Below are 25,207 nucleotides of genomic sequence, written 5' to 3' on the forward strand. Positions count from 1 at the left end.
CCTTGAAAACCCCATATCAGAATGTAAACAGAACTTGAGGAATTACTCCAGCCTTTCTGGAGGTCCCCGAGACCAGCCCTTAAAACTAAGCTAAAACCCACCTCGGGGTCCAAGTCCCTGCTCCGCTGTGTCGGGTGTACTTGGACCCAAGCTCGAGCTTGTAAATCAACCCTCGTGTGTTTGCATCGGTGTCGGCTCCTTGGTGGTTTCTCAGATTCGCAATCTTGGGCACAACACTCTTGGGATATTTTTCTGCTTTGGCATGAACTTTTTGAGCATGGGCTTCCTGGGAAGGAAATTCTGGAGCAAGTCCTTCATTCTCACTGAGAAATCTCCCCTGCTGCCCTGGAATTGAGACAGCCCCAGGGTCGTGCCTCGGTATGTCCAGGACAGCTTCACAGCTGGAAGCTTGAGCTCTTGGGCCATCAGCTATTTCCAATTTTAAGGGAAAATAACAAACAAGTAAGCAAAACAAAACGAAAGATCAGGTTCTTACACGGCAGTCATCAGCTGCTTAGAACCTTTGTATTCACTCAGGAAAAGTTGGAGAAAGTCTCCCGCCCTTTTCAAATTGCAAAACAAGCAGAGCAACCTCTTAGGCTCCAATATTGCCAGGGGGTGGAGGTGCCAAATAAACAGATTTTCCGCATCCCTCTCTCCTCCTGCAGTGTCAAGCATCTTGGGCAGTGTTTGTACCACAGGAGAAAAGAAAAAAAAAAAAGGAGAATGTTGTACTTTTGATGCAGGCAAGAGCCCCATTACTAATTAAACCGCAGCAGCCTGAACTTCGAAGGATCAGCTAGTGGGACCTCCAGCAGAGTTAGAAGGTTCTGTTGAAATGGTAATGGAGTTTTTGTGCCTCAGACAGAATCCTAGAAATGGCCTTGATGTCACACCCTACAGCCTCCTCATTTCATCCCTCCCCACACTAGGCTTTCTGGGAAGTTAGAAGACCTCCTAAAGTCTTTCTGCCTGTTCTTCAAATCTTATGAGGGCCAATTGAGTTGGTGATTAAGCCAAGACCTTTAAAGATTGCTATTGTCTCAATTAGGATGACTTGGGCTATAAATTATGGAAAATCCTACCTCATCTGGCTTAAATAGTAAGGACAACTATAACCTTATATAATAAGAGGTCCCAGTATCAGATGGCTCTAGGGTGACTCAGTAAAGCTACTCAAGGACATCAAGACCCTGGTTAATTCTTCTTTCCTATCCCAATTTCAGCACAGCAGCCTTGTCTTTGACAAACTCCTCCTCCAATTTGTGAAATGACTTCCAAAACCAGACATTATTGGCAAACAACAAAGTCCAGTCAAATGAGAGCGTCGTTTACTATCATTTGTCCCTTTTTTAAAAAGGATTCCTTTGCTAGAAAATTCCCACCAGATTTCCTCACTGGCTCAGTCTCCTTCTCACTGGCTCAGTCTCATTCCCTACTCCTACCCAGTTACTGGCTAGGATAATGGGACTGCAGTGACTGACCAAAGTGAATTGGGATTTTTTATCAAAACCACGGGGGGCGGTGGGGGGGAGGAAGCTGAATAATTAGAGATTTGTGAACAAGGAAGAGTAAATTGCTGTTGGTGATGTAACCAGCATATCTGGTTCAATTTCAAAAGCCAAATAACCTCCTGAATACCAAGTCTAGAACAAGAAATGACAGAGACAGTACAGAAACACACAGAATATATTTGTAATGGGAAGAGTTCTGGTCTCAGCAAGATGGCAGACAAAGATAATCTGACCATTCTCCAACTGTAAGGACAAAAAATGCAACAAAAATACAACAAAACAAAATGTTTAAATGCACTGTGAGCTCACAGGTAAGAAGAGGAACACCCAATTACCTGAAAGAAAGGTGGAACTAAAACAAGAGTTGGAAGCACACAAGCTAATGGATCAGAAATGCCAGATTGGGGCCATGGTGCCTGTACAAGGACAGGAGATAGGGTCTTTGAACCAGGTGAGAGGGGAGTAGAAACCAAGACTCTGGAATAAATCTGGGAGCTTCCAACAGTGGCACTGGTGGCATCCTTCCACTGGAAGGGTAGACTTGAAGATATTATCTTTGTTAGGGGCATGACACAGAAGCTTATCTGTTTCTGCCTGAGATTTGGGTGGGAAAACAGTTCTTCCCTGGGGGAGCAAAACTGAAAGCAGGCCTTTACTTAAGATGATCAATTGTCACAGTTTGCCTGGGACAGTTTTGGTTTTAAATCGGGATCCTTGAAACCCCCTCAAGTCTAGGCAAAGCCGGACTTGGTCACCCTACCTCCACCTTGTGTTGTTTAGGCATCCAAATCCACAGTAGCCCATTTCCAAGAGCTCCTGCACCATGAAATGAACATAATATAGCCTGAAAGCTAGTGATACTTCTGAGGTACTTGGCAGAAGCAAGTGCACCTGTCAGGTCTCATAGCCCAAGCCACAGGGATTTGGGGGACGAAATAGAAGGTAGGGAGAGAGTATTTGTTAAAGATGAGCCTACAATGAAAATCATTATAAATACACAAGAAGTCAATCTACCATGTGCAGAGGTCAGTGGATAAGGCAAGATTAAAGCTCCATAAACTAGAATGACAGGACAAGAACATGGAAGAGAATATAAGTAAGAATATTTAAAAACCACTAATGATGTGTGTGCGTGTGTGTGCATGTGTGTGTGTATAACCTAAGAAAATCACTAGGTACTAAGTAAAGGCACAGGCAGATTTGAAAAGGAAACAATAGGGCAGCCTGGGTGGCTGAGCGGTTTAGCGCCTGCCTTCAGCCCAGGGTGTGATCCTGGAGACCTGGGATCGAGTCCCACGTCGGGCTCCCCACATGGAGCCTGCTTCTCCCTCTGCCTGTGTCTCTGCCTCCCTCTCTCTGTGTCTCTCATGAATAAATAAATAAGATCTTTAAAAAAAGAAAAGGAAATAATATATATGGTTGTCTTATTTGTTATTTTCTCTTTGTAATTCGGTTTTCTTTTGTATATTTTGATGTCATGCTGGGATTACAGATCAGTAATACATATAACATGTATATTACTCCTGGTAAATATTTTGTTTATCTTAAAATTATGGTCTTCTTTAGTATTGGTTAGGCTTTGTGCTTTACAGTCTTTTGCCAATATTAATATGGTTATAACAGGTCTGTTTTTGTTGGTTGGATATTGTTTAATATTGCTTTGGGAGTAGCATACAAATTCAGGTCCTCTGTACCTCAAAGATGGTATTTATTAAACATGCAAGACACTTATTTCATTGGGGAAAATGCTGAGAGACCTGGGAGAGGCTGAGAGCCATCGGACTACAATACAACCCTGACCCCGAGGGGAGGAAAAGGAAGGAAAGGAGGTGAGTGGAAGCATCTTAGATTGCGGTCCAGCCTACAAAAGGTTCAACAAAGCCATTACAGCATCTTCCAGCCAGAGTCACCTGAGAAGATGCATTTCTCCCAGGAAACGGCCTGCTGAGATGCAACTGCCACATGGAGCCAGTGGCTGGGGATAGTCCGTGGGATGCTTGGTTCTGAAGCACATCTGCCTGTGCCCTTGGTCACCTACAGTGAGAGTTGTGAGAGGTGCGTTCTCGTGTCTGCCACTGAGTATCATCCTAGTATTTTTGTATCTCATCCCTTTACTTTCAGTTTTTCATAACATTTGGAAGGTATCAGTTGTAAACAGTTTATAGCTGGACTTTGAAATTTCCAGTCTGAAAGTCTCTATCTTATAACTAGTGGGTTTAGTTTATTTATAATAATTATAATTGCTGATATAATTGACTTTGTTGCTGTCATGATTTCTGTTCTTCTAATTTACTGTATTTTTTCTTTGCCTCTTTTCCCTTCATAACTTCATTCTAATTATGATTTTGAGGGTGTGTGAAGGTGCTAGTAAAATAGTAAACATAAAAACATGTAAAGAGACAGTATATGAGTGTGAAAATGTCAATAGTAGACTAGATTGTGCTTTCTTTATTTCCTTTTTTGCTTTGGACTGGTTTAGAAGTTACATGTTCCATTTCTATTTCTTTTCCATTTCTTTTTTTTTTAAAGATTTTATTTATTTATTCATGAGAGACACAGAGAGAGAGAGAGAGGCAGAGACAAGGCAGAGGGAGAAGCAGGCCCCATGCAGGGAGCCTGACGTGGGACTCGATCCTGGGACCCCAGGATCACACTCTGGGCTGAGGGCAGGCACTACACTGCTGAGCCACCCAGGCTGCCCCTCCATTTCTATTTCTTAATGGTTGGGATGTTAGACTGTGCTCTTATCTCAACAAAGTCTAAAACTAATCAATTTTCTCCAAATTAATCTTAATTCAATACAATTATAAGAAAAACACCAGCAGGCTTTTTCTGGAACTTAACAAGTGTACATTAACAGTTGTGATATGATTCTAAAATATATATGGAGTAACAAAAGACCATAAAGGGCCTAGATAATTTTGAAGATAAAGAAGAGGAGGAGGGGAAAGAGGAAGGATTCACCTTCTCAGATAATAAGACTTTTCATAAAGCCGAAATAAATAAAGTGGCATTACCACAGTGATAGACAAACAGAGAAGAATAAAGATCCCAGAAATAATCTTTCACTTACACTCCCCTCTTGCCCTGCCCCACCACACATACATATACACACACGCGTGTGCGCACATACACACACACATGCATGTACTTGCAAAAAACACACACAGACACACGTATATACACAATATTGGGGTTTGACAAAAAATGGCATTTCAAGACAATAAGGAAAGAATATTTAATATATGACGTTAAGACAAATAGATATCTAAAGAAAAGAAGTGAAAATTTCTTTTCTATAGAAAAGAAGTGAAATTGAGTCAACTCATTACAACACACATGCACAATTCCAAATGAATTATAGACTTAAATGTCAAAAAAGCAAAACCTAGCATTTCAGAAAAAAAGTAAGATACAAAATATGTAAGTAATGAGGGAAAACTGATAAATTTGATCTTATAAATTAAAACCAATGTATAATGAAAAGCATTTTAAAAGTTGGGAAACATTTGGGGTACTTGGGTGGCATAGTTGGTAAAGTATATGACTTTTGGTTTTGGCTCATGTTGTGATCTCAGGGTTGTGAATTGAGCCCCGCAGTGCAGAGTCTGGCTCTGCACTCAGCTCAGAATCTGCTTAAGATTCTGTCTCCTTCTCCCTCTGCCCCTCCCCCCACACACTCTCTCTCTCTCTAAAATAAATAAATGAATAAATCTTAGGGAAAAAAAGTTGAGGGGTGCCTCGGTGGCTCAGTTGGTTATGTGTCTGTCTTCAGCTCAGGTCATGATCCTGGGGTCGTGGGATGGAGCTCCATGTCTGGCTCCCTACTCAACAAGAAGTCTGCTTCTCTGTCTGCCCCTTCCCCTACTCAAGCTCTCTCTCAATCTCTCTCTCTCTCTCTCTCTCTCAAATAAATAAAATCTTTTAAAATAATAAAAAAAATTTTTTGAAAGGTTGAGAAACATTGTGACAATAGGGATGACCCTTGAGGGCATTATGCTAAGTGAAATATGTCAGACAGCAAAAGATAAATATGTATGATTTCACTCATATGTGAAACTTAAAAAGGCTGAATTCAGAAACAGCAGAATGATGGTTGTCATGGGCTATAGGGTGAGGGAAATAGGGAGGTGTCAGTCAAAGTGTACAAACTTTCAGTTATAAGATGAATAGTTTCTGGAGATCTAATGTACAGCAGGGTGACTATAGTTAACAAAATTGTATTATGTTTTAGAAAGTTGCCAAGAGGATGGATTTAAATGTTTTCTCCACTAAATAAATAAATAAATAAATAAATAAATAAATAAATAAAGTGTGAATGATGTGAGGTGATGGATGTATTAACTGACCCTATTGTGATTATTTGCATTATGGAAGAGTGTCAAATCATCACATTCTACACCTTACTTACACAATGTTTTGTCGGTTATGCTTTGGACTCAATAAAACTAGAAAAAATTTAAAAGTTCTTTTAAAAGTTGGGAAAACATTTTAGGCCAAAAAATATCTGCAATCTCTTTTTAATAGATATAAAATTAATATCTAAAAGGGATATTACAAGTTAATTAGAGAGAAACTATAACCCAATAGAAAACACAAAAATTATAAAAATAAAATTCACTGCAGAGCAAATGGGAAGAACCAGTAAACACAAGGATATGTTCAAATTCACTAGCAACAAAAAAACGCACATTGAAGCAAACAAATACAACACCAACTTGCTCTCATCACATTGGCAAAAACTGGTTGTCAGATAAAACTGCATTTTGGGAAAATGTGGAGAAATAAGAATGTTTATCTTAGGGCACCTGTGTGGCTCAGTTGGTTCGGTGTCTGACTCTTGATTTCAGCTCAGGTCATGATCTCAGGGTTGTGGGATTGAGCCCTGTATCAGGCTCTGCACTGGGTATGGAGCCTGCTTAAGATTCTCTCTTAAGAGAATCCTATGCTCTCTCCTATGCTTGCCCTTTTCTCTCTCTCTCTCTCTCTCGCTCTCTTTCTCTCTCTCTTTCAAAAAAATAAAAAGAATGTTTATTTTGCTGGTAAATGTGAACATGTTTGCCTCAATGTTTTTTTTTTTTTTTTTGTTTGTTTGTTTGTTTGCCTCAATGTTGATGAGCAGTTTGACAACATCTAGAAAGTTTCCAGATGTGCTCACCCTCCCCTTATAGAGGTCTTCTCTTGAGAGTCCTTCTGTATGCACAAGGGAGCACATATAAAGACATCACTGCAGCACTGTGAGCAGAAGACAAAGAGAACGAACTGCCAAATTGCCTATTAGCAGAAGAGGGAAATAAAATGAGGCTTATGCATGCAATACAGCACCAAACGGCGGTTACAGTTGACTGGATCTACGCGTATCAAAACCCAATGCTGTGTCCTAGGAATACACCCAAGAGAAATGAGAACAGCCGTCCACAAAACAATATGTACATGAGTGTTTATAGCAGTATTGTCCATAATAGCCAAAAGATGGAAACAACCCATATGTCCATCAGCTGATGAATGGATAATTGTGGTATGTCCATGTAATGGAGTATTACAACATGGATAAATCTTGAAAACATTACACTAAGTAAAAGTAGCCAGTCACAAAAAAAACATGTATTACATGGTTTCATTGATAGGAAATGTCTAGAATAGGCAAATCTATAGAGACAGAAACTGGGTTAGTGGTTGCTTACAACTGGGAGGAGGGGAAGATTGAGAGAACAATAGGGGGGATAGCTAAAGGGTACAGGATTTCTTTTTGAGGTGACTAAAATATAAAGTTGGGGTGACAGTCACAAATATACTAAATATACTAAAAGCCATTAAAATGTACACTTTAAATGGATGAATTATACATTATGTGAATTATGTCTCAATAAAGTTGAGACATTAGATAATTAGATTATTTAGATTAGCATTTAGATAAAAAAGCAAAAGTAGGTATTATAAAACTTCACAATACACATCAAAGTGATGCACATAAAATTCAAGAGAGAAGCTGCCATTGTCCAACATGCACATGAGAAAATGCTCCGCATCACTTGCCATCACGGAAATACAAATCAAAACCACAATGAGATACCACCTCACACCAGTGAGAATGGGGCAAATTAACAAGGCAGGAAACCACAAATGTTGGAGAGGATGGGAAGAAAGGGGAACCCTCTTACACCGTTGGTGGGAATGTGAACTGGTGCAGCCACTCTGGAAAACTGTGTGGAGGTTCCTCAATGAGTTAAAAATAGACCTGCCCTACGACCCAGCAATTGCACTGCTGGGGTTTTACCCCAAAGATTCAGATGCAATGAAACGCCGGGACACCTGCACCCCGATGTTTCTAGCAGCAATGTCCACAATAGCCAAACTGTGGAAGGAGCCTCGGTGTCCATCGAAAGATGAGTGGATAAAGAAGATGTGGTCTATGTATACAATGGAATATTCCTCAGCCATTAGAAACGACAAATACCCACCGTTTGCTTCAACGTGGATGGAACTGGAGGGTATTATGCTGAGTGAAGTAAGTCAGTCGGAGAAGGACAAACATTATATGTTCTCATTCATTTGGGGAATATAAATAATAGTGAAAGAGAATAGAAGGGAAGGGAGAAGAAATGGGTAGGAAATGTCAGAAAGGGAGACAGAACACAAAGACTCCTAACTCTGGGAAACGAACTAGGGGTGGTGGAAGGGGAGGAAGGTGGGGGGTGGGGGTGAATGGGTGATGGGCACTGAGGGGGCACTTGACGGGATGAGCACTGGGTGTTATTCTGTATGTTGGCAAATTGAACACCAATAAAAAATAAATTTATTATAAAAAAAAAGAAGCTGCCATTGTGGAGGGCAGGAGGGGGACAATGGGAGGATGTTTAAAGGTATCTATAATGTAGTATTTCTCTTAAAAAGGGATAACAAGAAATATAGAAAACTGTAATGTAAGTTTACTCTTGACTGTATGCTACTGTATTATTTGGGGGGTTGAAATTTTTCACACTTAACTTTTAAAATTTAAAACAAAAAATACTTTCTTACAACCTGTTAAAATCATCGAAAGGAAACTTATACCTTTAAGAATGAAACAAAGTATTTTATTCCCTTGCTCTAGTCTGGTAGATAATTAACCCATCCTCTTTTTCTGCCTTTGACTATGTTTCACAATTTCTGAGGGTAGTCTCAGGTGACAGGCATTTAAGTCCATAAAGTGAATTTTACATGAATCACACACCTTTCAGGTGGATGTGGTTCCACCTGAAATTCAGGCAACAGAGAATGACAACGTGATGCTCTTTGCCAGTTTGGACCAGATTTTTGTTATCCCTTCAGGAATATTAATTAAGTCATTCCTTCCCATGATAATACAATAGCACATTTCAGCCTCAGGTTGGAAAGGGATCACCTTGGATTGTTTTCCCAAACTGTAGATTATTAGATGGTGGTGGGAAGAAGAGGGTGAGGCATGTGGACATTTTTGAAAATGGAATAAGCGTTGGGAGTCTCTTTACATTCAATCTGTCAAAACGGGAACTTGTTGGTTGTGAAAAATGTAAATATTTTGTAGTCCAACTAAATTCAAGTTTGAAATGTGAAAGGCACATAAAAATCAGTATCGTGCTCTCTTCTCAGAAAGGACTTTTTTATTGCAAACTGTAAAACAGATTCAGCTACTCTAGTCCTTCTGAAGTGGCATGTTACACTGATAACTGCAATGTTCTGAGGATACCATGAATATAGCAGAGTAAATGATATAAATCTGTGATGCACGATAAAAGAAAACTAATTGCAAAATGTACACCATTCTGGAATTATTTTTGTCAGAAAGTAGTAAGAGTCACTGGGTAGAGTTTGTTGGAGTAAGTATTTATGGCCAGTCCTTGGAGTGTCTGAAATCACTGCTACAAGATGCTAGCAAAATCCACTATGCTTACTGACTTAGTTGATCATCACACCCAAGAGGAAAGATTTTTATGGAGAAAAATCTTTTAAATATGTGGCTGACTGCTAATAGATGGAATCAATTACCCAAGAAATTAAAATGAATAGATGGTTAGTCATCACTGCTTGGATTACTATAATAGCCTGTTTTTGACTAGGACTTCTTTCTGCATAGACAATGATAGCCCCTCTAAGGACAAATACCCACGTTCTAAAGATCATTGATAGCTCATAATTTCTTTCTGGAAATTACCCTTGTGGACCCTTTCGCACCTCTGTAATCCACTAAGATGTTGGTTTATAATGAACTTTAGTGTACTTTGTATATGCCCCTTGAATCAACCTGTAAGAATTCTATTCTTTTTTTCCTTTACTATTTTCAAAAGAAGTTTTTGAGCAATCAGCTGAAAATCAATATGATGTGTTCTGAAGCCATTCTGAAACATTGGATCAAGTATATTTGGAGCTAATGTTTAAATCACATAAACATTCCCCTGATCAACGAATTAATAGAGCAGTCCCAAGAGCGTGAATAATTCGCTTCAGATGCACTACATGAAGGTATTGGATTCATTTATGCTTTCATGATTGACATCAAATTCATATTATGTCAATGAAAAAGCAAAGAAGAATGCAATTTTTTAATGCGTGTGGGAAGTTTCTGAAAGTGTTCTCTAGGTTAGCAATTTGAGAAGTAGAATCCAATGTCCATTCAAAATGACTATTAGTTAAAATTCAGAAATTATTTGGACCATCGTTTCCCAAAACGTATTCAATCTCATGCAATTCCCAGGAAATGCTACTAAAATGGGGGTGGGGAGGCAAAGGAGAAGGGCCCTGTGATCAAATTTTTTCAGGAAACAGCTTATTCTGACCTCTTTTTGGAGCATTCCAGTATATCTTAGCATATCAAGGACTTGGAGAAGTCCTGAAACAAAGAAAACTAACCCTATCCATATTTATTTGATCAATCAATTGGGAGTCCTGGCTCCCAATCAGGGCTACTTCCTGGGATGTACCAGGTAAGGTAAGGTAATCTAAATGATACTCCTACAATTATATGAACTTTTTCTATAACAAAAAACCAAGTGGTTTAGGAGTTATCAAGAAACCTACGAATATTTAGGTATTGATTGTCCTTCTCTCTGATTTAGGACTAGCCTGATAGTATCATTTCAATTCATTGTCCTCTCTGGTTTAGAACTAGCTTGATAATATCATCTTACTCTGCTTTTTTCTACTTTCTCAACATCCATATTAATACTACAGATCCAAGCACAGTTCTCAACTGAAAAAAGTTTTTTTAAATAAAAGAGCAGCCTCAGATCACAGAAGGAATAATGATACTGAGACCTTGATAACCCAGAGGCCAAGAATGGCTCTGGTTCTCTTCTTTATATCATGCTTCCATTTATACGTCGGTATTGCGGGAGACCCTCAAGAAATTCCCCTTCTGTGCCTGAGACCCTCTGACTTCACCATGTAATTATTTTTCCTTCCCGTCAGAAGCAGATGGAATTAATAGTCTGTGACAATTGTCTATTGTTCTAAGCAAGTTACGCCATGATCTGGATGCCTCTTTCCCAGAAGATGGACGGCGGAGTGCATTGAGGAATGAGAATGTGTAATGTCTGCAACTTTCTTGTTCAAAGTCCCTCTTTGTTTGGAAATTACACTGGTTTGACTTTCTATGTTCCATCAGATAAGAATCTCCATCCTCAGTGTCCCTGATGAAATTAGACTCATGACTGGGTGTCACCAAGGCCTCACTGCTTTTGCCTTGAGGAAGCATAAAACAGGAGTCAGAACATCTCCTCCCTGGTAAGGAAGTTCTTCAATCCGGAAGACCACCCCCCCTCCACAGACCCAGGCACCCCATTTGTCATTCTGTCTGCCCACCACAGACAGAGCCAAGTCAGCCTGGGCTCAGAATCACTCAGATAATTGAAGAACCCACCTTCAGGCAGAGGGCTAGAAGCTGTGTGGGTAACATCTGACTGTTCCTACCTTGGTCTTTGATAGCTTAATCTTTGATGAGGAATAAAGATTGGCAAGGCCCTTTGCCTTTGGGTTTCTCTGAAATCTTGATCTCATTTTAGATGGCCTGGATTCAAAAGGATGTCACTCCCGATTCATGCAGTTTCTAAGTCAGGATGATTACATTTTTTCCACAGTGATTGGTTGTATAGTTCATGCTTCTGTTTTAATAAATAGTGCATTTTTTAATGGGGAGAAGTCTAGCTTGTAGATATCTGCTCATATAAATTATTAATGCTTGTTTACCCCTTGCACTTACAAAACTCGCCTGCCTAGAGCTCCATAAACAACCTAGGAAGGTGGAATAAAATAAACTCATATTTATTTAACATCTACTGAGTGTCAGGCACATGTGCTAGGTCTTCCATGTAACACTTCCATGTAATGAAATTTAATCTTCAATCTGACTTGGAAAAGAACCTTCATTGTCATCATTATTATAAATGATAAAACTAAGAATCACTTAGTTTATTCAATCAGCATTTGTTACCTACTAATTTGAAGGACGAGGAGAAATAAGAGGGGAAATTAAAGAAGCAGAGAGACTAAAATAATCCACCTTCTTGCTCCTCAGACTATTCCACACATCAGAATCACTAGATGCTTGTTAGAAATGCAGATTCACGGGCAATCTTGATCTGCTATGTCAGAATCTATTTTAACAAGATCCTAGGTGATCCACAGGCTCTTTAAAGTCTGAGAAGTGGTGTCTACCCAACTGAAACCTGACCCCGTGGGAAGGGTGGAGAAAGGAAAAAGAGTCTCTGAGGGCAAGAATGGGGAAGACATCGAGTCCTGAGAAATGTGAGAACAAAGATCTTGAAGGCTGTTGTGCTGCATCTAGAACATTGAGAAAGTGGTTGGAAAGTAACATTCTAATTTTTTTCTGTAGTTTTTAAATTAAATCCCCTTTTAATGTTTTTCAGGAGGAAATAGTACAATTTTGAGTTTTATTTTCAATTATTCTTCATTTCTAGTCCAACCCTGGCCTTTCATTGCAACAGGAAGCTGACTGACTTTCAAATAGGTTGCCATGTAATCATACTTGTTGAGCTTACTGGTTTTGAAAAGCCAGATGAGATTTACTGATTCTGCAAGAGAAGAACTAGGCTTATGGTACCCATGTCTTCTCTCTCTTCGGTCTGTGGATTAGATGTGAGATATTTGGCCCTACTATGCTTGATTTTACCTACAAAACCAAACAGGATTCAAATTTGGGGCAACAAATTGGCATCTGTGAACTACTCAGAGTCAAGGGGGCTGTGTCATTTAGTATATCCTCCTGCTGTCACAGGGTCCCTTAGGGCCTTGTTACTTGACAAAGTGTGAGTCAACAGACAAGCAGCATTGGCATCACCTAGGGCTATGTTAGGAATGCAGCATCTAAGCCTCTTCCTTGAACCTACTGAATCAGAATACCCATTTCACCAACATACTCAGGTAATTCATGTGCACATCAGTCTGATAAGACCATCTTCGCAATATTTGGAATATTTTTTTGAAATTCTTTCCTTACATTAACAAGCCCCCCCCCGCCATCTTAGTTCATGCTGCTATAACAAAATACCATAGCCTGGATGGCTTATAGACATCAAATATTTATTTTTCACAGTGCTGGAGTCTGGAAGTCCGGGATCAGGGTACATGATGGGATGAGGGCTCTCCTCTGTCTCAGATATCTCCTTGTATCCTCACCTAGTGGAAGAGGGGCAAGCTAGCTCTCTGGAGCATCTTTCATGAAAACATTAATCCCATTGAGGAGGACTCCACCTTCGTGACTTAATCACCTCCCATGGCCCCCACCTCCTAGTGCAGTCTCTTTGTGGTAGGTTTCAATATGTGAATTAGGAGGGGAGGTATATTTGAACCATAGCACCTCCCAAATCTTTCTCTCCCAAACCTGTCCAAGGCAGACACACAGGGACTTGGTTAGTTTTTTTTTTTTTCTACAACTGCTTCTGCAAATTTTCTACAAATATCTCCCAGGCCAGATCTCTCAAAGTGTCTCAAGAGACAATATGATTCTGAACTGATGCTAAATGCATTTTTTGGCAGAGGTAGAACAAAAATCCTGGATTATCTACTCTGCTGGAAGGCAAAGAGATGTTACCATTCCTTGGTTTTATTTACTTAATTATAAAACCATTTATGTGATGGCTATTCCAGCAAATCTGACTCCAAGTTCCAAATCTAAATATAAAAGATTTCACTGTTATCTAATTCAGAGCCTTAGGGATTTTCATATCCAGACTCTTGTTTGGTTTGAGTGATATTGATAGCAGGGTCTTCTTTTTGTAGAGATGTAGACAAATGACTGGCTTTACCATATGAACCAGCAATTCTATTTCTAGGTATATACCCAAGAAAAATGAAAACATAAGACCCCACAAAACTTTGTGGATGAATGTTCTCAGCAGCATTATTCATAACAGCCCCCGAATGGAAAACATTCAAATGTCCAACGACTGATGAATGGATAAATTAAATGCAGTATATCCATATAATGGAAGGTTATTTAGCCATAAAAAGAAATGAAGGACTGATGGATGATATGAAATGGATGCATCTTAAATACATTATGCTAAGTAAAATAGGCCAGACACTAAAGGACAAATATTGTATGATTCCATTTGTATGAAGTCTCTAGAATAGACAAATCCATAGAGACAGAAAGTAGATTAGCGGTTGCCAGGGGCTGTGAGAGGGTGGGAGAGTACTGCAGAATGACTGCTAATGGGTATGGGATTTCTTTCAGGGGTGTTGAAAAATTGACTATAGTGATGATCGTGCAACTCTGAATGTATTAAAGAGGCACCAACTTGCACACTTTGAATTTTATAGTATATGAATTATATTACAATCATTTTTTTTAACACAGTAAAGTTTTTTTAAGAAATGAGTAGCACTGAAACAAAAGCAGCTCCATGTTTGAGGGGCGGTTGGCTGGAGGACTGTGAGCGGGCCTGGCCCAGGACAAGGGATGAGGAGAAGTGGCGTCGGCATCAGCTCTATCCTGTAGGCCCCAGCATGGACCACTAAACATAGGAGATGCTTCTCAGCACCCAAGATCCCAGAAATAGGGGCGTTCTCAGTGTATCACCTTCCTCCCTGATTGAGGCAGGTATTTCTGACACTGATCGTTTTCTCTCCACAGAATCGAACCTCACTTAGTTTTTCACTAAGTTGCTTTGCCAGGATGTAGGTGTCTCATGTGGTCACAGTAAAGAAGATAATCATTCCTGAAATTGTGTTATTAATTCTCCTCTGTTCTGCTTTAGCTTAAGCACTACTGTGGGGGTTGTTCAGCCCTACAGAGAAGTTGCTTCCCAAATGAGTCAGCTCTGCATTGTTAGGTAGGCCCCATCACTGAAGACAGGGGCTAAATAATTTGTGGGCCATCATGAAAACTGAAAATGCAGAGTCCCTTGTTCATAAATCAATCATTTCAACACAGTGACAACAGAGCAAGCAGAGACCCTCAAGTGTGAGGCCGCATATGATTGTACAAACCACCGTGAAGCTGGCCCTGGACAGATACATGGATGAGAAGGGCGGGGGGAGTTCCCATTCTTATGTACTTGAGAATAATCCCATACCATTTATTGGACTAGTTCTCATTGATATCTACTTCAAAATGGTGTATTTCTAGGGAGTGCCTGGAGGTAATAGTACAAAATATAATCTGCTTTTTAAGGAACTCTTCCAGTATTTTATTAAAATAATCTATTTCAATGGTTTTAATTTGCAGATTATTTTATTTTACCTTCCAATATTATTGAGATGTTGAAAGAGATAAAATTTCAGCATCCATTTTACATACAGAGAAATTGTCATGTAAAGAAAGCATTTTAGGGGGCTATCCAAAGATAAAGGAGCATTTGATACTTCTCCCATATCCTTTTATGATAAGCTATTTTGCCTCTGATAGTAGTATGGGGATACTGCACATTGATTAATAATTCTGACATATGATGCATTAATAATAATAATAATTAATAACATTTTATCACGTTTACAACACACCATGCACTGTGATAGTCCCTTTACAGATTTTATACTATTTGTTTTTCACTCCAAAACTCTTGCCCAAAGTGATCATTTGTGAACTGAGAGGTTAAATACTTGTCTGTGTCACAATGTATGTGGGTTTGCATGTGTGTTGTTGTGTATTACGTGTGTTATTCAGACTGCAAGCCTAATTTAGCTTCAGTTAGTAGTAATTCTAACAGAAATATTTTATGTGAACAGTGCCAAAAAGATCCAAAAAGTTTACCACTGATTATATTGTGAACCTAAAGGGGCCTCCTGCGTCAGAGAGGCGGCATAGCATGATGGTGAAGAATGTGGAGTCGGGTCAGAATATCTGGGTTTCAAACTCAGTGATATGCTTACTAGCTGTGTGACCTTGAGCACACCAGTTACCCTCTCTGTGACTTGGTTTTCCTCCTTATAAGAGGGAGATTGTAATAGTATTCAGCATAAGGTTGTTGTGAGGGCCAAATGAGTATACAGCTAAGATATTGTATTTTACTGGCATTAACTGTTGCTATAATCATGCTATGTAGAAAATCAGAACTTAACATCACAAGTTATTAGCTGAGATTGTCCACCAACATTGTTCTTATGTACAAAATATGCTTAATAATTGATTAAATTGTACTTATGGGCAATGTATAATCATTCTCCAAGAAGCAAGATAACCAACCACCAGGGCAGAATGAATGGTGGGAAATGCTAGAGCTCCAGGGGCTGAGCTCCATACTAGGAGAAACAGGTGAAAAAGAGTACCAACTCTTTTACATGGTGTTTAAACCATCATCAGTCTCAGTCATGGTCCAAATGACAGTTGGTTACCAACCGGGATTTCCAATCAGACCAGCAAGGGACAATGGGCCAAAATCCAGACAGCAGAGCACTAGAGACACAGCTATCTATCTTGCAAATCCCTCTCTCTGGGAACTAAGATCCCAGCAACTGGGCAGGGATTAGGGGTAACACCTCCCATCCCAAGGAGGAGGGGTGATCATCAAGACTGAGGCAGAGCCATGAGCCCTGAGTCCCCGAAATATCAGAAAGATTAAGGGGATGAGCATAAGTTGGCTGTAACCTGGAAGCTGTGATCCCAGGCATTGCTCAGGGGACACTAATTGTCCCGGGTCTGGCTAATGGATAGCATTCACAGAATGATGGGATCTGGGCCAGGTCTACAATGGTGATGTAAAGCTGGGTGAGCAACTTCTGGGGGAAATGAGGGCATGTATGTGGACATAACTTCAGTTTCCAACAGACTGGCAGAGAAGAGGACCAAGAGGGGGGACTGGTGTTCTAGCTATGAGAGAATGGGAATACAGAGGCAGAGGAAATAAGATGAAGGCAGCACCACTAACATAGCCTTCCTTATCACCTGTGCCTATCTGACCTCTGGTCTCTACTCAGACCCTTGTGACTTCTGTGAGCCCTGTGTGTTGTGATCCCTCTGGACAGAACCACCTCTCTAATCTTGTCCTCTAAGAAGAACTGCACTTGATTTTAAGGCCAACCTGAGGCCCCAAACACATTACGTGCTGACCTTCCCTGCTTTTCCTTTTCTTGGGGGAAGCTCTGTTAAAAACCTGGTAGTGACTTAGAAAGGGTGTAGGTAATGAAGGAGGAGGTGGCCCCATAGTGGATGCTAAGTACTCCTGAATTTTATAGGAAAAATAAATTTTTTTCTTTCTTCTTTCCTCTGCTCCCCATAAAACCCAAATCATGTGTTGGGTAATGTGAGTCAGTCCTTCCCATCTTTACATTTGCTTTGCAGTCTGTAAGTTGTCCTTATGCTACTCTTTTTACATCTCATGTTAAAAGTTAAATTTAGCCTAATGTTGCCTAAATAAAAATATTGGGGAGAAGAGAGTATAACTGGAAGAAAACATCACATAATTTGCCTTGCATCTGAATCTCTGAAATGGCCTAAGCTAGATCTTTGTACCTCAGGCACATAGTAGGAACTCCAAAATGCTTCTTAATAAGTAGATAGATAAAGAGAATTCTGATTAATATTCTAAGTTTGTAGTAGGCTGTCTCATGTCTAAGGGCTCTGTTGAACAAGAGAAGAATCAGTGTATTAGGGTAATGCATTTACATAATGAGGTTTAAAAAATGCTTAGTACATCTTCAAGCAGAAAGCACCTTTTTCTTCGATGCTATATCATTGTGCCCATGTTTCAACACAAGTCTCCAGGGAGAGGCGGGGGAGGAGCGTGGAAGTTGGGGGAAAGATTCAAGTCTCGATCTAGGATGGAATCAGGAAAATGGGAGCCCTTTGGTAAAGTACGTCTGATATATATAAATGTATATTTTTAATTCCCCAAGTTGCTTAGAGAGTGTGCGCACATGTCTCATGCCAGCTTATGTAAAGCTCACACCCCACACCACAAAGGGCAGATGACGCCCAGCACATCCACTAACTTCACAGAGACAAACATGAAAAGTGACAGCAGCTTCCTGAGAGCTTTGTGAACTGACACATTAAAACCTGCCTATTGGCAACAACTGAAGGGGGGTGGCAATAAGCAATCCGAGTGTGATGTTTTGTGAGCAACAGTTTTAGCAGGCTGCCTCTCAAAAGTAAAATGTGCTAGCTAAAAATGCCCATGCCGGAGGTTTGCCTCAAAGAGCCAAACCTGAGGTCATGAAGAATAACTTTCAGAGAAGTTAGGGAACTTGTGCAATATCAGCAATTTAACCTTCTAGCCTCGGAACTCACAATGAACATTTGGGGTTCAATAAAATGATGACATAAAGGAAAACACACATACTATTTTTAATGAACTACGGTCAGCCTGGGGTGTGTATCTGTCAGTCAATAGGTCAGAAATGATATTGGCTCCCGCTCTCCAAGGGAAGGATTTGAGACTTTTAGAAGATGCAGAGATTCTATCTGGTGTGTAATGAATTCAGACGGGAGTTAAACAGGCTATGAGTTTAAATCAGCTGTTTAAGTTAAGCTGGACTCTCTTTTGCTGATTCCCATAAATATGGTCCTAATGCTTTCTGTTTTCTTTTCACTTCCTAAAGCACAGATACATTGGCAATGTTCTATTACATTCAGAGGGGAAGGCTTTTGAGTTAGCCAATATCATCGCCCCACATGTGTGCTGCTGAGATTTTAGGGTTACACAGAAATAAACTATTCATGATTTCTCCTGAAGTCTCTAATTTAGTGTGGTTTTCCAGGAACAACAGTTTAGAATTATTTTTGTGTTCCAGAAGGGTAACGATGTACCCTAATGAATGACTCCAATGTGTCCCATGAAATTACTAAATCATTGACAATGGAGATATTTGTGCCTAAGAATATATAATGTGTTAATTAATCTAGTCAATAAATATCTAGTCATTAAGAGAGGCATAATGAAATCCCCATGCTTTAAATCCCTAGGCACATCTGTGCAAAACCAGAGTATATAAACATCATCTTAAATGCTCATCAGCAGAACTAAACACCCACATACGTGGAAGCAAGGTGAATAGAATTATAACTGTGAGCACAAACATCAACAACAAAAAGTCTATAGAAGCTGTTTGTAGAAGTAGAGTCAATATGCCAAAGAATAGCCCAATCTCCCTGATGCAGGCAATTCCAAGTGGATTCATCTTGCTTGACCTTCACTGGGAAAATTTCAGCTAATACCAGCAGTCACAGTTTCATCATGTTTTTTTTTTTGTTTTTTTTTTTGTTTTTTTTTTTCAGCAGGCATTGGTCATACTTGTTAGTCAATGACATCAGGCTTGGCCAGACCTACTGGCATGGAAATCCCTCTCAAATACAATACACAGCAAGTACTCACAGCCTTGTAACATGACTGGAAGAAGACCATTGGTTTCCCATTCTCTAGTTACCCATCAAACTTACAGCTTCTTGCTTCTCTCTCTGAAACGCTGAGAATGAATCAGGACATTCCCAACTGCAAGTGTACACAAGGCTTAGAGCTCACAATCCTTACAAAAAAAGAGACCCAAGTAAATTTCCAGGCTAATAGGACCCTTGTCTTTTGGAGGCAATCCACATCTGGATCACTTGTAGTTCGACCTGGGAATCCAGCTGTAGATGGAAAAGGCTTAGAAATTTACTCTAACTTTGTTTTCTTGAGGGGATGTATTGTCATCTAATACCTTAATATAGGATCCTTATTGCACAAAACAGAACTCCACACAAAACAGGCTAGGCCAAGCAGTCAATTTCATTGACGCAGCTTCTCCCAGAATGGAACAGTGAGGGTCAAGAACTGAGGCTGCTTGTCTGTCTCTAAATGAACCCCACAGATTTTGACTTCTTCTCTTCTCTTTGCAGAATGAGAAGTTTCTCTGCTTCCCCAAAGTTTCAGCTTGCATTAGATTTTGCTTGGCCCCAAATCTACATGACTTTAGTTCACATTCCTTCCAATTAATTAATTCTGCCCCCTTCAAATTGTGTCCACAGAATATCTGCAAAAAGATTTTAACCATTCTATAAAAGAGAAGGAAAAGTACAGAAATTGAGAATAAATGTTTAGAAACTTTCATAGCAATTTGATCTTGCCCCACATTCCAATCTGGGGCATGATGAACGGACCTGCCTTTTTGAGTAAGATAGACTAGTGTGGGTGTTACTAAATTGAAGTTGTGTGTTGCCTGAGACACACATCATATGCAGTAGGACCATGTTGCAGCATGTGACAGTTTAAGGTTATTTTGTCAACTGTAACCTCAAAAGTCACAAAATCCAAAATTCATTTTATTCATTGACAGAAAATGTATATTTAATTGTAACTTCATAGTTTTAAGTTTCGGGAACTGGCTACTGAATCAAAATGAAGGTTAGATCTAAAACTACAATATCATCTCCTTCATTTTAGATAAAAGTTAATATCTTGAGCTTGTGGAAATTGCTTTAAAATATCTTCTTCCATTTCCATCAACCTACTTCTGTAAGGTTCATTTCTCTCCTACAAGTGCTATTAAAATAAAACACAGAAGCAGTTTAGATACATGTGATCCTTTGAAAATAGTGTCATCTTCAATGCAACCTAGATTAGGTTAGGTAACAAGCAAGAAGTAGGCTCATTGGTTACAATAAAAACTTTATATATTGATACACATGATGCTTATTAAAACAGGTATGCACTATGGAAAATTACTCTAAAAATCATAGCTTTTGTTTAGCTATGATTATGAAACACCTAGAAGTTAGAAGTGTAATAACAACTATATTAATTGCACATATTTGCATTTCTAATGAATAATGTGCATGATTTTTAAAATTCTTTTTCCTCATAGGTTATGTTTGTTCTGTTTACGTTTATTGAAAAGGAATTTTATGGCTGCTAAATCTAATAATAAAAATTTTAGTCTTATGGACTGTATATCTTTCAATTTGGTTTCTTGGTAATTCATTTTTACTGTATTTTATAATAATATTGGCCCATAGTGTTTTGAAAATTAAGGAAAACAATGTGATCTTTCTTCATAAGTGGCCTGAAAGGCATTGCTGATGCTCAGTTTCTCAGGGCGCCGATTAAAGAACCTGAGGAGGGGAACTGTTAACTCACTCTGGACAAAATGTTCACCACTAGATCATAGTTGTGATGACATGGGGCAGGCAGTGGCTGTTGAGTTCACACAGGGCTATCCTTTCCAGAGGCTGGCATCAGCTTGGAGGTCAAGTCCATAGCCATATTCTTCATCTATTTTACTAACTTCAGCCTCTCATTATTTTTAATTTAATGTGATGAAACAAAATTATCAATAATAGCCTTACCACCAATTTCAGAACTGTGCTCCCTGTAGCTTGGCTTCCTTTGGCTTGATTACTAGGAAGGATGTCTACAGCTCTACAAGGAAAGTTACAAAACAAGCAAATGTCAATGTGTAAAAGAAATCGTGTATGAAATCTCTGAAGGTATTCAGAGAACTTAAAAAAAGTCTATATGTATTATTCTCCTTGCCATATATAGAGTGACAGGGTGGGTCTCAGTAAGAGGGGACAGTGTTCAAAAAGCAAGTTAATCATTTCAGAAATGTTCATATTTAATACCTATTATGGACCATTCTCTGTGCTATGTTCCATGTTCGAAAACAAAAAGCAAAATCATAATGATTTTGTTCCTTTCAAGGAACTCAAAATCCACTTAGAAAACAGTATGATAAGTGTCTCAGGTACACACAGAGATGCAGTACCCAGAGTCCCTTTTGAGGAAAGATTTGTTGCCCAGTTGCAGGTGATGGGGGTCCTGTCTGCTTCTAGCTATCAGCTCCTACAGGCACACCCTTCCTGGAGCACTCACATCCAGTGATTGAATCAGACAAGGTTATAAAATCCTGGCCATTTTGGCCTGATACTGGACATTCTTCAGAGTTCCCACTGGGTTGGAAAAGGCCTTATCAGATCTGCATCATAGCTTGATGTCTTTCTCTACCCCATCTCCTTCCTCCAAATTCTATTCACAAATGTTGACCTTGAATACGTATGCTGTACCTCAAACTCTGCATCAGTGTCTGCACAGAGAATCAAACCTGCACAATGTCATTTTAGCCTGATGTATAAGAGGCATATAAGTCCAGAGCAAGTGAACTAATCCAAACATGAACTAGAGTAACTCAGAAAAGACTCTCCAGGAAGGAATAATATTTTGGTTGAATCTGGAAACATGAACATAAAATTAAGGCAGGGAGCAGCATGAGGTAACTACATTCCTCTGGGTACAGTAAATGGATTGTGCAAAAACAAGGAGGCATGATTTTGGCCCACAGGATCCTATCACTTGGGTCTCAGCTTAACCATCACCTCCTCTAGAAGTCTTTTCTGATCTTCTGATTTAGAGTAGCTATCCCTATCCCTACCTAAATCACTGTCACATCCCATGGAGATGTTAAAAGCACATCTGGAATTGTAGATGAGGAGTAGATCAAAAAGGACTGAGAAGTCAGGACTTAGTTCTGATGGCCACAGGAAGGAGACTGGAAGACTGGAAGTGTACTTCCTGTACCATCTGAGTTTTGCCTTAGAAATGCATATGGCGGCTGCATGAAGTAGAGTAAGGGTAGTGACAGGAGGATCAGTTCAGAGGCTTTTGCAATGACGCAGATTTAAAAGATAGACCCAAAGGAAAGTGTGACAGACCATATAAAGCAACAGTTCGCAAATGTTACAGTGCACGAGATCACCTGGGAATTGTGTTAAAGTGTACATTCTGATACAAGAGGTCCAGGTTCAAGATTCTGTACTTCCACTGCTGGTCTACACATCCAAGATCTCTTTGGGAAGTTGTTAACCAGCAGATGATGTGTACTGATCTCATATGGAGAAAGCTACCAAGGTTCATAATTCTGTAAGGCATAGCCATCCTCTATGATACCAAATGACCAGGATAGATGTGCAGAGCTCTTCAATGCATAGATGGTTGGAGACATACCAAGCAAAGAGATGGCTATTGTATCTCAAACGACCATAAACCTCTCCAAGTATGATATTCTGGTATGTGGTTCATTTAACTACGGCTTCATGTTGTCTGCTATTGACCAGGAATTAGATCATTTAACTACAAATGGATTGAGTCAGCTTTTGGCTTCTGCTAGAGCCCTAGATTCATCACAGTTTCAGCTGTTGTTAGATCATCCAAAACATGGTTTTCATAGAAAAAAAAACCCACTGCAAGCCAAATTCTTCTATTGGTTACTATTATGTAACATTATTATTAAAGCCAATTATCAAGGACACCTTAAATTGGCAATTTTGGATGGGTGCATCTGAGCACTTAATTATCCTATTGAAATTAGCTATAAAACACACTTTTATTGTGGTCATACAGGAGTACGTGCACACCAGCTTTAAGCAGCATCACCCAATTTTAGACTAGATGGTCAGTGGCTTTTCCTCTCTTTCTCCTTCACCTCCCTTCACTTCCCTCTGCACCCATGTCCATTAGATGTTTGTCACATAGCAGAATATGGAATTCCTGGCACCTGACATTGAACCTCAGTTATTTTGAAATTGAGTTTTTTCTTCTGTATCTTTAAATTCAGTTGGAGAAAACTTGGAAAGTTTTCAAACTGTTAATAAATTTTAATCTGATATTATTTCCACATGCATATTTATATGTTCCTGCCAAATAAATGAACATTGCCTTTCATATTGATCATCTCTAAAATTGCAAATTGCAGGGGGCTTTAGAAATTCTTAATTCGGGATCCCTGGGTGGCGCAGCGGTTTGGCGCCTGCCTTTGGCCCAGGGCGCGATCCTGGAGACCCGGAATCGAATCCCACGTCGGGCTCCCGGTACATGGAGCCTGCTTCTCCCTCTGCCTGTGTCTCTGCCTCTCTCTCTCTCTGTCTCTCTGTTACTATCATAAATAAATAAAAATTAAAAAAAAAAAAAAAGAAGACTATCATTTAAAAAAAAAAAAAAAAAAAGAAATTCTTAATTCTACACAGATATGTGCGTGTCCAACGCATATCAAAATATTTTAACTTTAAAAATAAGATTTTTTAAACTAGGGACTTTCAGGGGAGATCAGTATATTTACATGCAATTATGCAGTTATTGTTTGGATTTTATTTTTTCATTGTCTCTTCAGGAAAAAATGAAAAGTACTATCTTACTATTTTCACTTCACATACAGCAACATACAGTCTGTAAAGAAATACTTGCAAATACTGTGAAGTGCCCCTGGGACTGACAATTTCACACAGGGAGGAAGGACAGGAAATATTAATTATAAGGTTCTGATTCAATTCAGAAGACTCTAAGGACATTGTCTAAATTTAGAACGAATGTGCCATAGAGTGTTAGTAATCTGCCCCTCGCTGCTAGTCATTTCCGCTTGTATCCTGAACTTGGTTTAATTAAGATTGAACCTTGTGAACTGAACAACATATAACATTGTTAAAAGAGCAAACTGGAAGGATCACGGGGTTTTAGGACAAAATTAGAAATTCTATATAGAGCTGATAGCAATTTCTCAGGCAAAAGCAGTAGTATAAGTCAACTAATATACATGAAACTGCATCGAAAGGTATATAGTATTATAAATGTAGAGGATTATTACTATTATTAGTTAAGGGATACTGCTAGAGGGAAACAAGCCTCTTGGTGGGAGAATCATAAATCTCTGGGCTGGGAAAATAAAATAAGTGCATACCTCTGGCACAGGAAACAATACAAATGTGAAAAGCAAACAGCAGCCAAGTGAAACCCGTTCACATATCCGTTGCTGGAGTGTTTTCATGAGCACCAGTTGAATGTTGTAGGCCACTGGAGCTCAGCCATGCTGTGGCTATCACTAGGGGATTTTTCATTCCCACAAAGTATTTCCAGAAGACCCATGAACAAAGGCACAGAGAGCTGTAGTCACATAATTGCACAATCATCTGAGATTTTCATACCGTGATTAGTGGTGGATTTAGCAAGCGGTTAATAAAATGGACACTTCAAGGCTCCTCACTTGCATTCCTGAGAATGCTAGGAATTGTAAAGTATTCCAGGTGGCAAGTGGAAGGCAGATGACAGTAGATACCATTTCTGTGTTAGCATTTCTAGTATACCATCTGAAGAGATCACAGAAGAAAGGGTCCTTTCATTTCCAGAACTCCAGGCATCGGTTGTGATATCTCTTCTCATTCTAAGTAAATATTTATATCTCTACCTACTTTTGTATTTGAAACAAAAATGAGGCATCTCATTTGATTTCTTTCCTGTGATTCATATATCTCCACA

The sequence above is a fragment of the Canis lupus genome, chromosome 32 (assembly GCF_048164855.1).
Source record: "Canis lupus baileyi chromosome 32, mCanLup2.hap1, whole genome shotgun sequence".
NCBI classification, from domain to species: domain Eukaryota; kingdom Metazoa; phylum Chordata; class Mammalia; order Carnivora; family Canidae; genus Canis; species Canis lupus.